Here is a 19,420-nt window from a genome sequence, read left to right as displayed (position 1 = left end):
TTTGTCCATTTCTTCCCTAACCCTAACCCTAACCCTAACCCAATGATGTCAGCTTCCTCATGCGTATAGTTACAACTCTAAGCAACTGTCCTACGGAGGAAAGACTCACTGCTCACCACTCAAACAGTCGACACTAATAAAAAGTTTGTTTTGGATGATTTTTGTCCATTTCATCCCTAACCCTAACCCTAAACCATAAACCCTAACCCTATCCATAACCCTAACCCTAACCCTAACCCATCCCTAACCCTAACCCTAACCCTATCCATAACCCTAACCCTAACCCCAACCATAACCCTAACCCTAACCCTAACCCTTACCCATCCCTAACCATAACCCTAAACCATAAACCCTAACCCTATCCATAACCCTAACCCTAACCCTAACCCATCCCGAACCCTAACCCTAAACCATAAACCCTAACCCTATCCATAACCCTAACCCTAACCCTAACCCAAAGATGGCAGCTTCCTCCTGCGTATAGTTACAACTCTAAGCAACTGTCCTACGGAGGAAAGACTCACTGCTCACCACTCAAACAGTCGACACTAATAAAAAGTTTGTTTTGGATGATTTTTGTCCATTTCTTCCCCAACCCTAACCCTAACCCTAACCCAAAGATGGCAGCTTTCTCATGCGTATAGTTACAACTCTAAGCAACTGTCCTACGGAGGAAAGACTCACTGCTCACCACTCAAACAGTCGACACTAATAAAAAGTTTGTTTTGGATGATTTTTGTCCATTTCATCCCTAACCCTAACCCTAAACCATAAACCCTAACCCTATCCATAACCCTAACCCTAACCCTAACCCTAACCCATCCCTAACCCTAACCCTAACCCTAACCCTATCCATAACCCTAACCCTAACCCTAACCCTATCCATAACCCTAACCCTAACCCTAACCCTAACCCATCCCTAACCCTAACCCTAAACCATAAGCCCTAACCCTATCCATAACCCTAACCCTAACCCTAACCCTATCCATAACCCTAACCCTAACCCTAACCCAAAGATGGCAGCTTCCTCCTGCGTATAGTTACAACTCTAAGCAACTGTCCTACGGAGGAAAGACTCACTGCTCACCACTCAAACAGTCGACACTAATAAAAAGTTTGTTTTGGATGATTTTTGTCCATTTCATCCCTAACCCTAACCCTAAACCATAAACCCTAACCCTATCCATAACCCTAACCCTAACCCTAACCCTAACCCATCCCTAACCCTAACCCTAACCCTATCCATAACCCTAACCCTAACCCTAACCATAACCCTAACCCTAACCCTAACCCTTACCCTATCTATAACCCTAACCCTAACCCTAACCCTAACCCTATCCATAACCCTAACCCTAACCCATCCCTAACCCTAACCCTAAACCATAAACCCTAACCCTATCCATAACCCTAACCCTAACCCTAACCCTAACCCTATCCATAACCCTAACCCTAACCCTAACCCTATCCATAACACTAACCCTAACCCTAACCCTAACCCTATCCATAACCCTAACCCTAACCCTAACCCTAACCCTAACCCTAACCCTAAACCATAAACCCTAACCCTATCCATAACCCTAACCCTAACCCTAACCCTAACCCTAACCCTATCCATAACCCTAACCCTAACCCTAACCCTAACCCTATCCATAACCCTAACCCTAACCCTAACCCTATCCATAACCCTAACCCTATTCCTAACCCATCCCTAACCCTAACCCTAACCCTAACCCTATCCATAACCCTAACCCTAACCCTAACCCTAACCCTATCCATAACCCTAACCCTAACCCTAACCCTAACCCTTACCCATCCCTAACCCTAACCCTAACCCATAAACCCTAACCCTATCCATAACCCTAACCCTAACCCTAACCCATCCCGAACCCTAACCCTAAACCATAAACCCTAAACCTATCCATAACCCTAACCCTAACCCAAAGATGGCAGCTTCCTCCTGCGTATAGTTACAACTCTAAGCAACTGTCCTACGGAGGAAAGACTCACTGCTCACCACTCAAACAGTCGACACTAATAAAAAGTTTGTTTTGGATGATTTTTGTCCATTTCTTCCCTAACCCTAACCCTAACCCTAACCCCCTAACCCTAACCCTAACCCTAACCCTTTTGGATGATTTTTTTCCATTTCATCCTTAACCCTAACCCTAAACCATAAACCCTAACCCTATCAATAACCCTAACCCTAACCCTAACCCATCCCTAACCCTAACCCTAACCCTAACCCTAACCAATCCCTAACCCTAACCCTAACCCTAACCCTATCCATAACCCTAACCCTAACCATAACCCAAAGATGGCAGCTTCCTCCTGCGTATAATTACAACTCTAAGCAACTGTCCTACGGAGGAAAGACTCACTGCTCACCATTCAAACAGTCGAGACTAATAAAAAGTTTGTTTTGGATGATTTTTGTCCATTTCATCCCTAACCCTAACCCTAAACCATAAACCCTAACCCTATCCATAACCCTAACCCTAACCCTAACCCTAACCCATCCCTAACCCTAACCCTAACCCTATCCATAACCCTAACCCTAACCCTAACCCTATCCATAACCCTAACCCTAACCCTAACCCTTACCCATCCCTAACCCTAACCCTAAACCATAAACCCTAACCCTATCCATAACCCTAACCCTAACCCTAACCCATCCCTAACCCTAACCCTAAACCATAAACCCTAACCCTATCCATAACCCTAACCCTAACCCTAACCCTAACCCATCCCTAACCCTAACCCTAACCCTAACCCTATCCATAACCCTAACCCTAACCCTAACCCTATCCATAACACTAACCCTAACCCTAACCCTAACCCCCTAACCCTAACCCTAACCCTAACCCTAACCCTAAACCCTAACCCTAACCCTAACCCTAACCCTAACCCTAACCCTATCCATAACCCTAACCCTAACCCTAACCCAAAGATGGCAGCTTCCTCCTGCGTATAGTTACAACTCTAAGCAACTGTCCTACGGAGGAAAGACTCACTGCTCACCACTCAAACAGTCGACACTAATAAAAAGTTTGTTTTGGATGATTTTTGTCCATTTCATCCCTAACCCTAACCCTAAACCATAAACCCTAACCCTATCCATAACCCTAACCCTAACCCTAACCCTAACCCATCCCTAACCCTAACCCTAACCCTATCCATAACCCTAACCCTAACCCTAACCATAACCCTAACCCTAACCCTAACCCTTACCCTATCTATAACCCTAACCCTAACCCTAACCCTAACCCTATCCATAACCCTAACCCTAACCCATCCCTAACCCTAACCCTAAACCATAAACCCTAACCCTATCCATAACCCTAACCCTAACCCTAACCCTAACCCTATCCATAACCCTAACCCTAACCCTAACCCTATCCATAACCCTAACCCTAACCCTAACCCTAACCCTATCCATAACCCTAACCCTAACCCTAACCCTAACCCTAACCCTAAACCATAAACCCTAACCCTATCCATAACCCTAACCCTAACCCTAACCCTAACCCTATCCATAACCCTAACCCTAACCCTAACCCTAACCCTATCCATAACCCTAACCCTAACCCTAACCCTATCCATAACCCTAACCCTATTCCTAACCCATCCCTAACCCTAACCCTAACCCTAACCCTATCCATAACCCTAACCCTAACCCTAACCCTAACCCTATCCATAACCCTAACCCTAACCCTAACCCTAACCCTTACCCATCCCTAACCCTAACCCTAACCCATAAACCCTAACCCTATCCATAACCCTAACCCTAACCCATCCCGAACCCTAACCCTAAACCATAAACCCTAAACCTATCCATAACCCTAACCCTAACCCAAAGATGGCAGCTTCCTCCTGCGTATAGTTACAACTCTAAGCAACTGTCCTACGGAGGAAAGACTCACTGCTCACCACTCAAACAGTCGACACTAATAAAAAGTTTGTTTTGGATGATTTTTGTCCATTTCTTCCCTAACCCTAACCCTAACCCTAACCCCCTAACCCTAACCCTAACCCTAACCCTTTTGGATGATTTTTTTCCATTTCATCCTTAACCCTAACCCTAAACCATAAACCCTAACCCTATCAATAACCCTAACCCTAACCCTAACCCATCCCTAACCCTAACCCTAACCCTAACCCTAACCAATCCCTAACCCTAACCCTAACCCTAACCCTATCCATAACCCTAACCCTAACCATAACCCAAAGATGGCAGCTTCCTCCTGCGTATAATTACAACTCTAAGCAACTGTCCTACGGAGGAAAGACTCACTGCTCACCATTCAAACAGTCGAGACTAATAAAAAGTTTGTTTTGGATGATTTTTGTCCATTTCATCCGTAACCCTAACCCTAAACCATAAACCCTAACCCTATCCATAACCCTAACCCTAACCCTAACCCTAACCCATCCCTAACCCTAACCCTAACCCTATCCATAACCCTAACCCTAACCCTAACCCTATCCATAACCCTAACCCTAACCCTAACCCTTACCCATCCCTAACCCTAACCCTAAACCATAAACCCTAACCCTATCCATAACCCTAACCCTAACCCTAACCCATCCCTAACCCTAACCCTAAACCATAAACCCTAACCCTATCCATAACCCTAACCCTAACCCTAACCCAAAGATGGCAGCTTCCTCCTGCGTATAGTTACAACTCTAAGCAACTGTCCTACGGAGGAAAGACTCACTGCTCACCACTCAAACAGTCGACACTAATAAAAAGTTTGTTTTGGATGATTTTTGTCCATTTCATCCCTAACCCTAACCCTAAACCATAAACCCTAACCCTATCCATAACCCTAACCCTAACCCTAAACATAAACCCTAACCATATCCATAACCCTAACCCTAACCCTAACCTAAAGATGGCAGCTTCCTCCTGCGTATAGTTACAACTCTAAGCAACTGTCCTACGGAGGAAAGACTCACTGCTCACCACTCAAACAGTCGACACTAATAAAAAGTTTGTTTTGGATGATTTTTGTCCATTTCATCCCTAACCCTAACCCTAAACCATAAACCCTAACCCTATCCATAACCCTAACCCTAACCCTAACCCTATCCATAACCCTAAGCCTAACCCTAACCCAAAGATGGCAGCTTCCTCATGCGTATAGTTACAACTCTAAGCAACTGTCCTACGGAGGAAAGACTCACTGCTCACCACTCAAACAGTCGACACTAATAAAAAGTTTGTTTTGGATGATTTTTGTCCATTTCATCCCTAACCCTAACCCTAAACCATAAACCCTGACCCTATCCATAACCCTAACCCTAACCCTAACCCATCCCTAACCCTAACCCTAACCCTAACCCTAACCCTATCCATAACCCTAACCCTAACCCTAACCCTAACCCTATCCATTACCCTAACCCTAACCCTAACCCTAACCCTAACCCATCCCTAACCCTAACCCTAAACCATAAACCCTAACCCTATCCATAACCCTAACCCTAACCCTAACCCTATCCATAACCCTAACCCTAACCCTAACCCTATCCATATCCCTAACCCTAACCCAAACCCTAACCCTATCCATAACCCTAACCCTATCCATAACCCTAACCCTAACCCTAACCCTAACCCATCCCTAACCCTAACCCTAACCCTAACCCTAACCCTATCCATAACCCTAACCCTAACCCTAACCCTTTCCATAACCCTAACCCTAACCCTAACCCTATCCATAACCCTAACCCTAACCCTAACCCTAACCCATCCCTAACCCTAACCCTAACCCATAAACCCTAACCCTATCCATAACCCTAACCCTAACCCAAAGATGGCAGCTTCCTCCTGCGTATAGTTACAACTCTAAGCAACTGTCCTACGGAGGAAAGACTCACTGCTCACCACTCAAACAGTCGACACTAATAAAAAGTTTGTTTTGGATGATTTTTGTCCATTTCATCCCTAACCCTAACCCTAAACCATAAACCCTAACCCTATCCATAACCCTAACCCTAACCCTAACCCTAACCCATCCCTAACCCTAACCCTAACCCTATCCATAACCCTAACCCTAACCCTAACCCTATCCATAACCCTAACCCTAACCCTAACCCTTACCCATCCCTAACCCTAAACCTAAACCATAAACCCTAACCCTATCCATAACCCTAACCCTAACCCTAACCCAAAGATGGCAGCTTCCTCCTGCGTATAGTTACAACTCTAAGCAACTGTCCTACTGAGGAAAGACTCACTGCTCACAATTCAGTCGAGACTAATAAAAAGTTTGTTTTGGATGATTTTTGTCCATTTTATCCCTAACCCTAACCCTAAACCATAAACCCTAACCCTATCCATAACCCTAACCCTAACCCAAAGATGGCAGCTTCCTCCTGCGTATAGTTACAACTCTAAGCAACTGTCCTACAGAGGAAAGACTCACTGCTCACCATTCAAACAGTCGACACTAATAAAAAGTTTGTTTTGGATGATTTTTGTCCATTTCATCCCTAACCCTAACCCTAAACCATAAACCCTAACCCTATCCATAACCCTAACCCTAACCCTAACCCTAACCCTAACCCATCCCTAACCCTAACCCTAACCCTATCCATAACCCTAACCCTAACCCTAACCCTATCCACAACCCTAACCCTAACCCTAACCCTAACCCATCCCTAACCCTAACCCTAACCCAAAACCATAAACCCTAACCCTATCCATAACCCTAACCCTAACCCTAACCTTAACCCCTAACCCTAACCCCTAACCCTAACCCTAACCCTAACCCTAACCCTATCCATAACCCTAACCCTAACCCTAACCCATCCCTAACCCTAACCCTAACCCTATCCATAACCCTAACCCTAACCCTAACCCTATCCATAACCCTAACCCTAACCCTAACCCTAACCCATCCCTAACCCTAACCCTAACCCTAACCCTATCCATAACCCTAACCCTAACCCTAACCCTATCCATAACCCTAACCCTAACCCTAACCCTAACCCTTACCCATCCCTAACCCTAACCCTAACCCATAAACCCTAACCCTATCCATAACCCTAACCCTAACCCTAACCCATCCCGAACCCTAACCCTAAACCATAAACCCTAAACCTATCCATAACCCTAACCCTAACCCAAAGATGGCAGCTTCCTCCTGCGTATAGTTACAACTCTAAGCAACTGTCCTACGGAGGAAAGACTCACTGCTCACCACTCAAACAGTCGACACTAATAAAAAGTTTGTTTTGGATGATTTTTGTCCATTTCTTCCCTAACCCTAACCCTAACCCTAACCCCCTAACCCTAACCCTAACCCCTAACCCTAACCCTAACCCTAACCCTTTTGGATGATTTTTTTCCATTTCATCCTTAACCCTAAACCTAAACCATAAACCCTAACCCTATCAATAACCCTAACCCTAACCCTAACCCATCCCTAACCCTAACCCTAACCCATCCCTAACCCTAACCCTAACCCTATCCATAACCCTAACCCTAACCATAACCCAAAGATGGCAGCTTCCTCCTGCGTATAGTTACAACTCTAAGCAACTGCCCTACGGAGGAAAGACTCACTGCTCACCATTCAAACAGTCGAGACTAATAAAAAGTTTGTTTTGGATGATTTTTGTCCATTTCATCCCTAACCCTAACCCTAAACCATAAACCCTAACCCTATCCATAACCCTAACCCTAACCCTAACCCTAACCCATCCCTAACCCTAACCCTAACCCTATCCATAACCCTAACCCTAACCCTAACCCTATCCATAACCCTAACCCTAACCCTAACCCTTACCCATCCCTAACCCTAACCCTAAACCATAAACCCTAACCCTATCCATAACCCTAACCCTAACCCTAACCCATCCCTAACCCTAACCCTAAACCATAAACCCTAACCCTATCCATAACCCTAACCCTAACCCTAACCCAAAGATGGCAGCTTCCTCCTGCGTATAGTTACAACTCTAAGCAACTGTCCTACGGAGGAAAGACTCACTGCTCACCATTCAAACAGTCGAGACTAATAAAAAGTTTGTTTTGGATGATTTTTGCCCATTTCATCCCTAACCCTAACCCTAAACCATAAACCCTAACCCTATCCATAACCCTAACCCTAACCCTAACCCATCCCTAACCCTAACCCTAACCCTAACCCTATCCATAACCCTAACCCTAACCCTAACCCTATCCATAACCCTAACCCTAACCCTAACCCTAACCCTTACCCATCCCTAACCCTAACCCTAACCCATAAACCCTAACCCTATCCATAACCCTAACCCTAACCCTAACCCTAACCCATCCCGAACCCTAACCCTAAACCATAAACCCTAAACCTATCCATAACCCTAACCCTAACCCAAAGATGGCAGCTTCCTCCTGCGTATAGTTACAACTCTAAGCAACTGTCCTACGGAGGAAAGACTCACTGCTCACCTCTCAAACAGTCGACACTAATAAAAAGTTTGTTTTGGATGATTTTTGTCCATTTCTTCCCTAACCCTAACCCTAACCCTTTTGGATGATTTTTTTCCATTTCATCCTTAACCCTAACCCTAAACCATAAACCCTAACCCTATCAATAACCCTAACCCTAACCCTAACCCATCCCTAACCCTAACCCTAACCCATCCCTAACCCTAACCCTAACCCTAACCCTAACCCTATCCATAACCCTAACCCTAACCATAACCCAAAGATGGCAGCTTCCTCCTGCGTATAGTTACAACTCTAAGCAACTGTCCTACGGAGGAAAGACTCACTGCTCACCATTCAAACAGTCGAGACTAATAAAAAGTTTGTTTTGGATGATTTTTGTCCATTTCATCCCTAACCCTAACCCTAAACCATAAACCCTAACCCTATCCATAACCCTAACCCTAACCCTAACCCATCCCTAACCCTAACCCTAACCCTAACCCTATCCATAACCCTAACCCTAACCCTAACCCTATCCATAACCCTAACCCTAACCCTAACCCTTACCCATCCCTAACCCTAACCCTAAACCATAAACCCTAACCCTATCCATAACCCTAACCCTAACCCTAACCCATCCCTAACCCTAACCCTAAAACATAAACCCTAACCCTATCCATAACCCTAACCCTAACCCTAACCCAAAGATGGCAGCTTCCTCCTGCGTATAGTTACAACTCTAAGCAACTGTCCTACGGAGGAAAGACTCACTGCTCACCACTCAAACAGTCGACACTAATAAAAAGTTTGTTTTGGATGATTTTTGTCCATTTCATCCGTAACCCTAACCCTAAACCATAAACCCTAACCCTATCCATAACCCTAACCCTAACCCTAACCATAAACCCTAACCCTATCCATAACCCTAACCCTAACCCTAACCTAAAGATGGCAGCTTCCTCCTGCGTATAGTTACAACTCTAAGCAACTGTCCTACGGAGGAAAGACTCACTGCTCACCACTCAAACAGTCGACACTAATAAAAAGTTTGTTTTGGATGATTTTTGTCCATTTCATCCCTAACCCTAAACCTAAACCATAAACCCTAACCCTATCCATAACCCTAACCCTAACCCTAACCCTAACCCTATCCATAACCCTAAGCCTAACCCTAACCCAAAGATGGCAGCTTCCTCATGCGTATAGTTACAACTCTAAGCAACTGTCCTACGGAGGAAAGACTCACTGCTCACCACTCAAACAGTCGACACTAATAAAAAGTTTTTTTTGGATGATTTTTGTCCATTTCATCCCTAACCCTAAACCTAAACCATAAACCCTAACCCTATCCATAACCCTAACCCTAACCCTAACCCTAACCCATCCCTAACCCTAACCCTAACCCTATCCATAACCCTAACCCTAACCCTAACCCTTACCCATCCCTAACCCTAACCCTAAACCATAAACCCTAACCCTATCCATAACCCTAACCCTAACCCATCCCTAACCCTAACCCTAACCCATAAACCCTAACCCTATCCATAACCCTAACCCTAACCCTAACCCTAACCCAAAGATGGCAGCTTCCTCCTGCGTATAGTTACAACTCTAAGCAACTGCCCTACGGAGGAAAGACTCACTGCTCACCATTCAAACAGTCGAGACTAATAAAAAGTTTGTTTTGGATGATTTTTGTCCATTTCATCCCTAACCCTAACCCTAAACCATAAACCCTAACCCTATCCATAACCCTAACCCTAACCCTAACCCTAACCCATCCCTAAACCTAACCCTAACCCTATCCATAACCCTAACCCTAACCCTAACCCTATCCATAACCCTAACCCTAACCCTAACCCTTACCCATCCCTAACCCTAACCCTAAACCATAAACCCTAACCCTATCCATAACCCTAACCCTAACCCTAACCCATCCCTAACCCTAACCCTAAACCATAAACCCTAACCCTATCCATAACCCTAACCCTAACCCTAACCCAAAGATGGCAGCTTCCTCCTGCGTATAGTTACAACTCTAAGCAACTGTCCTACGGAGGAAAGACTCACTGCTCACCATTCAAACAGTCGAGACTAATAAAAAGTTTGTTTTGGATGATTTTTGCCCATTTCATCCCTAACCCTAACCCTAAACCATAAACCCTAACCCTATCCATAACCCTAACCCTAACCCTAACCCTAACCCATCCCTAACCCTAACCCTAACCCTATCCATAACCCTAACCCTAACCCTAACCCTATCCATAACCCTAACCCTAACCCTAACCCTAACCCTTACCCATCCCTAACCCTAACCCTAACCCATAAACCCTAACCCTATCCATAACCCTAACCCTAACCCTAACCCATCCCGAACCCTAACCCTAAACCATAAACCCTAAACCTATCCATAACCCTAACCCTAACCCAAAGATGGCAGCTTCCTCCTGCGTATAGTTACAACTCTAAGCAACTGTCCTACGGAGGAAAGACTCACTGCTCACCACTCAAACAGTCGACACTAATAAAAAGTTTGTTTTGGATGATTTTTGTCCATTTCATCCCTAACCCTAACCCTAAACCATAAACCCTAACCCTATCCATAACCCTAACCCTAACCCTAACCATAAACCCTAACCCTATCCATAACCCTAACCCTAACCCTAACCTAAAGATGGCAGCTTCCTCCTGCGTATAGTTACAACTCTAAGCAACTGTCCTACGGAGGAAAGACTCACTGCTCACCACTCAAACAGTCGACACTAATAAAAAGTTTGTTTTGGATGATTTTTGTCCATTTCATCCCTAACCCTAACCCTAAACCATAAACCCTAACCCTATCCATAACCCTAACCCTAACCCTAACCGTATCCATAACCCTAAGCCTAACCCTAACCCAAAGATGGCAGCTTCCTCATGCGTATAGTTACAACTCTAAGCAACTGTCCTACGGAGGAAAGACTCACTGCTCACCACTCAAACAGTCGACACTAATAAAAAGTTTTTTTTGGATGATTTTTGTCCATTTCATCCCTAACCCTAAACCTAAACCATAAACCCTAACCCTATCCATAACCCTAACCCTAACCCTAACCCTAACCCATCCCTAACCCTAACCCTAACCCTATCCATAACCCTAACCCTAACCCTAACCCTAACCCTATCCATAACCCTAACCCTAACCCTAACCCTTACCCATCCCTAACCCTAACCCTAAACCATAAACCCTAACCCTATCCATAACCCTAACCCTAACCCATCCCTAACCCTAACCCTAACCCATAAACCCTAACCCTATCCATAACCCTAACCCTAACCCTAACCCTAACCCAAAGATGGCAGCTTCCTCCTGCATATAGTTACAACTCTAAGCAACTGTCCTACTGAGGAAAGACTCACTGCTCACCATTCAAACAGTCGAGACTAATAAAAAGTTTGTTTTGGATGATTTTTGTCCATTTTATCCCTAACCCTAACCCTAAACCATAAACCCTAACCCTATCCATAACCCTAACCCTAACCCTAACCCTATCCATAACTCTAACCCTAACCCTATTCCTAACCCATCCCTAACCCTAACCCTAACCCTATCCATAACCCTAACCCTAACCCTAACCCTAACCCTATCCATAACCCTAACCCTAACCCTAACCCTAACCCATCCCTAACCCTAACCCTAACCCATAAACCCTAACCCTATCCATAACCCTAACCCTAACCCAAAGATGGCAGCTTCCTCCTGCGTATAGTTACAACTCTAAGCAACTGTCCTACGGAGGAAAGACTCACTGCTCACCATTCAAACAGTCGAGACTAATAAAATGTTTGTTTTGGATGATTTTTGTCCATTTCATCCCTAACCCTAACCTTAACCCTAACCCTATCCATAACCCTAACCCTAACCCTAACCCTATCCATAACCCTAACCCTAACCCTAACCCATCCCTAACCCTAACCCTAAACCATAAACCCTAACCCTATCCATAACCCTAACCCTAATCCTAACCCAAAGATGGCAGCTTCCTCCTGCGTATAGTTACAACTCTAAGCAACTGTCCTACGGAGGAAAGACTCACTGCTCACCACTCAAACAGTCGACACTAATAAAAAGTTTGTTTTCGATGATTTTTGTCCATTTCATCCCTAACCCTAACCCTAAACCATAAACCCTAACCCTATCCATAACCCTAACCCTAACCCTAACCATCCCTAACCCTAACCCTAACCCTATCCATAACCCTAACCCTAACCCTAACCCTAACCCTATCCATAACCCTAACCCTAACCCTAACCCTTACCCATCCCTAACCCTAACCCTAAACCATAAACCCTAACCCTATCCATAACCCTAACCCTAACCCTAACCCTAACCCATCCCTAACCCTAACCCTAACCCATAAACCCTAACCCTATCCATAACCCTAACCCTAACCCTAACCCTAACCCAAACCCAAAGATGGCAGCTTCCTCCTGCGTATAGTTACAACTCTAAGCAACTGTCCTACTGAGGAAAGACTCACTGCTCACCATTCAAACAGTCGAGACTAATAAAAAGTTTGTTTTGGATGATTTTTGTCCATTTTATCCCTAACCCTAACCCTAAACCATAAACCCTAACCCTATCGATAACCCTAACCCTAACCCTAACCCTATCCATAACCCTAACCCTAACCCTAACCCTATCCATAACCCTAACCCTAACCCTAACCCTATCCATAACCCTAACCCTAACCCTATTCCTAACCCATCCCTAACCCTAACCCTAACCCTAACCCTATCCATAACCCTAACCCTAACCCTAACCCTAACCCTATCCATAACCCTAACCCTAACCCTAACCCTAACCCATCCCTAACCCTAACCCTAACCCATAAACCCTAACCCTATCCATAACCCTAACCCTAACCCAAAGATGGCAGCTTCCTCCTGCGTATAGTTACAACTCTAAGCAACTGTCCTACGGAGGAAAGACTCACTGCTCACCATTCAAACAGTCGAGACTAATAAAAAGTTTGTTTTGGATGATTTTTGTCCATTTCATCCCTAACCCTAACCTTAACCCTAACCCTAACCCTATCCATAACCCTATCCATAACCCTAACCCTAACCCTAACCCTAACCCATCCCTAACCCTAACCCTAAACCATAAACCCTAACCCTATCCATAACCCTAACCCTAACCCTAACCCATCCCTAACCCTAACCCTAACCCTAACCCTATCCATAACCCTAACCCTAACCCTAACCCTAACCCTAACCCTTCTAATTGGACAGCCCATCCCAATTTGGAACCCTAACCTCAACCAATTTGTTTATCTAAAATTTCTTAACCCTAATTCGGAATCTAGCCCTATTGTATCTACCCCCTGATCTAATCTGGCCCTAAAATCCTTACAATTTTGAAAATCCCATTTCTACTTCATTTTTGGAAATTAAAATTTTAAACCTCAGCCCAGTACTGGATTTGAAGCCCAAGTAATCCTAATCCCAGCTGAAACCTAAAGCCTAACCCAAAGTCACATCTCCTTTCTAAATTTACTCCCCAAGTCGGGTTGAGTCCTCCCCAAGCAGGGTTGAGAGTTTTGTAGAAAAAGCCAAATCGGCATTAGTAGTAACCTAAAATTGGAAGAGAAAGAGGACAGATGTAGGCCAAAAGGAAGGGTAAAGGGCAGAGGTCAAGAGAAGGGAAGAAAAGGATGATGAAAAGGGAAAAGACAAAGGGGAAAGAGGAGAAGACTGGAAAAGAAGAAAGAAAGAAAAAGGGAAAGATTAGAGCCAAAAAGTCTGGCAGAATTGGAAAAAAGCAAATAGCTGAAAAAGAAATTACAAGAAAGCCAAAGAAAGCCAAGGAGGCGGGATCAGAGGGGAGAGTATAAATAGGAGGCTCAAACACAGAGCTCTTCAGTATGCCCTCGCCTGAGGAAGAAGCAAAACCTTCGAAACGTCGCGACAAGGGCATACTCATTTAATTTTTTCTATTTTATGTTAGTTTGTTATTTTAGTTTGTTATTTTGGGGGATTTTATTTCATCTTTTAATTCATATTTTATTGATTTTCCTTAAAAGCTCAAATTGGAGACAAATCAGAACTAAATTAAAAGACCACACAGAAAACAAATTGGGATTGAAAATTCTTTATTAAAAATAAGCCAAAGTAACGGACACGAAAAATGAAAACCTGAAAAAAAGAGGTACTTACCTGTGAAAAGTAACGGACATGGTAAAAAGACAAAAACCTGAAAAAGAAATACTTACCTTTAAATTAAAAAAACAATTATGGAGGTAGAGGGATGTGAGGCTGCGGACCATCGGGGTTGATGGACAGTGCACGCTCTGTTCCTCCTTTGGGAGGGACAGGTTCATTTTCCTCATCCTATCCATAACCCTAACCCTAACCCTAACCCATCCCTAACCCTAACCCTAACCCTATCCATAACCCTAACCCTAACCCTAACCCTATCCATAACCCTAACCCTAACCCTAACCCTAACCCTTACCCATCCCTAACCCTAACCCTAAACCATAAACCCTAACCCTATCCATAACCCTATCCATAACCCTAACCCTAACCCTAACCCAAACCCAAAGATGGCAGCTTCCTCCTGCGTATAGTTACAACTCTAAGCAACTGTCCTACTGAGGAAAGACTCACTGCTCACCATTCAAACAGTCGAGACTAATAAAAAGTTTGTTTTGGATGATTTTTTTCCTTTTTATCCCTAACCCTAACCCTAAACCATAAACCCTAACCCTATCGATAACCCTAACCCTAACCCTAACCCTATCCATAACCCTAACCCTAACCCTAACCCTATCCATAACCCTAACCCTAACCCTAACCCTATCCATAACCCTAACCCTAACCCTATTCCTAACCCATCCCTAACCCTAACCCTAACCCTAACCCTATCCATAACCCTAACCCTAACCCTAACCCTATCCATAACCCTAACCCTAACCCTAACCCTAACCCATCCCTAACCCTAACCCTAACCCATAAACCCTAACCCTATCCATAACCCTAACCCTAACCCAAAGATGGCAGCTTCCTCCTGCGTATAGTTACAACTCTAAGCAACTGTCCTACGGAGGAAAGACTCACTGCTCACCATTCAAACAGTCGAGACTAATAAAAAGTTTGTTTTGGATGATTTTTGTCCATTTCATCCCTAACCCTAACCTTAACCCTAACCCTATCCATAACCCTAACCCTAACCCTAACCCTAACCCTATCCATAACCCTAACCCTAACCCTAACCCTAACCCTAACCCATCCCTAACCCTAACCCTAAACCATAAACCCTAACCCTATCCATAACCCTAACCCTAACCCTAACCCATCCCTAACCCTAACCCTAACCCTAACCCTATCCATAACCCTAACCCTAACCCTAACCCTAACCCTATCCATAACCCTAACCCTAACCCTAACCCTAACCCATCCCTAACCCTAACCCTAAACCATAAACCCTAACCCTATCCATAACCCTAACCCTAACCCTAACCCTATCCATAACCCTAACCCTAACCCTAACCCTAACCCTAACCCATCCCTAACCCTAACCCTAACCCTATCCATAACCCTAACCCTAACCCTAACCCTAACTCAAAGATGGCTGCTTCCTCCTGCGTATAGTTACAACTCTAAGCAACTGTCCTACGGAGGAAAGACTCACTGCTCACCATTCAAACAGTCGAGACTAATAAAAAGTTTGTTTTGGATGATTTTTGTCCATTTCATCCCTAACCCTAACCCTAAACCATAAACCCTAACCATATCCATAACCCTAACCCTAACCCTAACCCATCCCTAACCCTAACCCTAACCCTATCCATAACCCTAACCCTAACCCTAACCATAACCCTAACCCTAACCCTAACCCTTACCCATCCCTAACCCTAACCCTAAACCATAAACCCTAACCCTATCCATAACCCTAACCCTAACCCTAACCCATCCCGAACCCTAACCCTAAACCATAAACCCTAACCCTATCCATAACCCTAACCCTAACCCTAACCCAAAGATGGCAGCTTCCTCCTGCGTATAGTTACAACTCTAAGCAACTGTCCTACGGAGGAAAGACTCACTGCTCACCATTCAAACAGTCGAGACTAATAAAAAGTTTGTTTTGGATGATTTTTGTCCATTTCATCCCTAACCCTAACCCTAAACCATAAACCCTAACCATATCCATAACCCTAACCCTAACCCTAACCCTAACCCATCCCTAACCCTAACCCTAACCCTAACCCTAACCATAACCCTAACCCTAACCCTAACCCTTACCCATCCCTAACCCTAACCCTAAACCATAAACCCTAACCCTATCCATAACCCTAACCCTAACCCTAACCCATCCCGAACCCTAACCCTAAACCATAAACCCTAACCCTATCCATAACCCTAACCCTAACCCTAACCCAAAGATGGCAGCTTCCTCCTGCGTATAGTTACAACTCTAAGCAACTGTCCTACGGAGGAAAGACTCACTGCTCACCACTCAAACAGTGGACACTAATAAAAAGTTTGTTTTGGATGATTTTTGTCCATTTCTTCCCTAACCCTAACCCTAACCCTAACCCAAAGATGGCAGCTTCCTCATGCGTATAGTTACAACTCTAAGCAACTGTCCTACGGAGGAAAGACTCACTGCTCACCACTCAAACAGTCGACACTAATAAAAAGTTTGTTTTGAATGATTTTTGTCCATTTCATCCCTAACCCTAACCCTAAACCATAAACCCTAACCCTATCCATAACCCTAACCCTAACCCTAACCCATCCCTAACCCTAACCCTAACCCTAACCCTGTCCATAACCCTAACCCTAACCCTAACCCTATCCATAACCCTAACCCTAACCCTAACCCATCCCTAACCCTAACCCTAAACCATAAACCCTAACCCTATCCATAACCCTAACCCTAACCCTAACCCTAACCCTATCCATAACCCTAACCCTAACCCTAACCCTAACCCATCCCTAACCCTAACCCTAACCCTAACCCTATCCATAACCCTAACCCTAACCCTAACCCTATCCATAACCCTAACCCTAACCCTAACCCTAACCCTAACCCATCCCTAACCCTAACCCTAACCCATAAACCCTAACCCTATCTATAACCCTAACCCTAACCCTAACCCTAACCCAAAGATGGCAGCTTCCTCCTGCGTATAGTTACAACTCTAAGCAACTGTCCTACGGAGGAAAGACTCACTGCTCACCATTCAAACAGTCGAGACTAATAAAAAGTTTGTTTTGGATGATTTTTGTCCATTTCATCCCTAACCCTAACCCTAAACCATAAACCCTAACCCTATCCATAACCCTAACCCTAACCCTAACCCTAACCCATCCCTAACCCTAACCCTAACCCATCCCTAACCCTAACCCTAACCCTAACCCTATCCATAACCCTAACCCTAACCCATCCCTAACCCTAACCCTAAACCATAAACCCTAACCCTATCCATAACCCTAACCCTAACCCTAACCCTATCCATAACCCTAACCCTAACCCTAACCCTATCCATAACCCTAACCCTAACCCTAACCCTAACCCTATCCATAACCCTAACCCTAACCCTAACCCTATCCATAACCCTAACCCTAACCCTAACCCTAACCCTATCCATAACCCTAACCCTAACCCTAACCCATCCCTAACCCTAACCCTAAACCATAAACCCTAACCCTATCCATAACCCTAACCCGAACCCTAACCCAAAGATGGCAGCTTCCTCCTGCGTATAGTTACAACTCTAAGCAACTGTCCTACGGAGGAAAGACTCACTGCTCACCACTCAAACAGTCGACACTAATAAAAAGTTTGTTTTGGATGATTTTTGTCCATTTCATCCCTAACCCTAACCCTAAACCATAAACCCTAACCCTATCCATAACCCTAACCCTAACCCTAACCCATCCCTAACCCTAACCCTAACCCTATCCATAACCCTAACCCTAACCCTATCCATAACCCTAACCCTAACCCTAACCCTTACCCATCCCTAACCCTAACCCTAAACCATAAACCCTAACCCTATCCATAACCCTAACCCTAACCCTAACCCTAACCCTAACCCATCCCTAACCCTAACCCTAACCCATAAACCCTAACCCTATCCATAACCCTAACCCTAACCCTAACCCTAACCCTAACCCATCCCTAACCCTAACCCTAACCCATAAACCCTAACCCTATCCATAACCCTAACCCTAACCCTAACCCTAACCCAAAGATGGCAGCTTCCTCCTGCGTATAGTTACAACTCTAAGCAACTGTCCTACTGAGGAAAGACTCACTGCTCACCATTCAGTCGAGACTAATAAAAAGTTTGTTTTGGATGATTCTTGTCCATTTTATCCCTAACCCTAACCCTAAACCATAAACCCTAACCCTATCCATAACCCTAACCCTAACCCAAAGATGGCAGCTTCCTCCTGCGTATAGTTACAACTCTAAGCAACTGTCCTACGGAGGAAAGACTCACTGCTCACCATTCAAACAGTCGAGACTAATAAAAAGTTTGTTTTGGATGATTTTTGTCCATTTCATCCCTAACCCTAACCTTAACCCTAACCCTATCCATAACCCTAACCCTAACCCTAACCCTATCCATAACCCTAACCCTAAACCTAACCCATCCCTAACCCTAACCCTAACCCTAACCCTGTCCATAACCCTAACCCTAACCCTAACCCTATCCATAACCCTAACCCTAACCCTAACCCATCCCTAACCCTAACCCTAAACCATAAACCCTAACCCTATCCATAACCCTAACCCTAACCCTAACCCTAACCCTATCCATAACCCTAACCCTAACCCTAACCCTAACCCATCCCTAACCCTAACCCTAACCCTAACCCTATCCATAACCCTAACCCTAACCCTAACCCTATCCATAACCCTAACCCTAACCCTAACCCTAACCCTAACCCATCCCTAACCCTAACCCTAACCCATAAACCCTAACCCTATCTATAACCCTAACC

Source organism: Neolamprologus brichardi, chromosome 23 (genome assembly GCF_056152115.1).
Source record: "Neolamprologus brichardi isolate AB-2024 chromosome 23, ASM5615211v1, whole genome shotgun sequence".
Taxonomy (NCBI): domain Eukaryota; kingdom Metazoa; phylum Chordata; class Actinopteri; order Cichliformes; family Cichlidae; genus Neolamprologus; species Neolamprologus brichardi.
Note: the sequence above shows the minus strand (reverse complement) of the source record.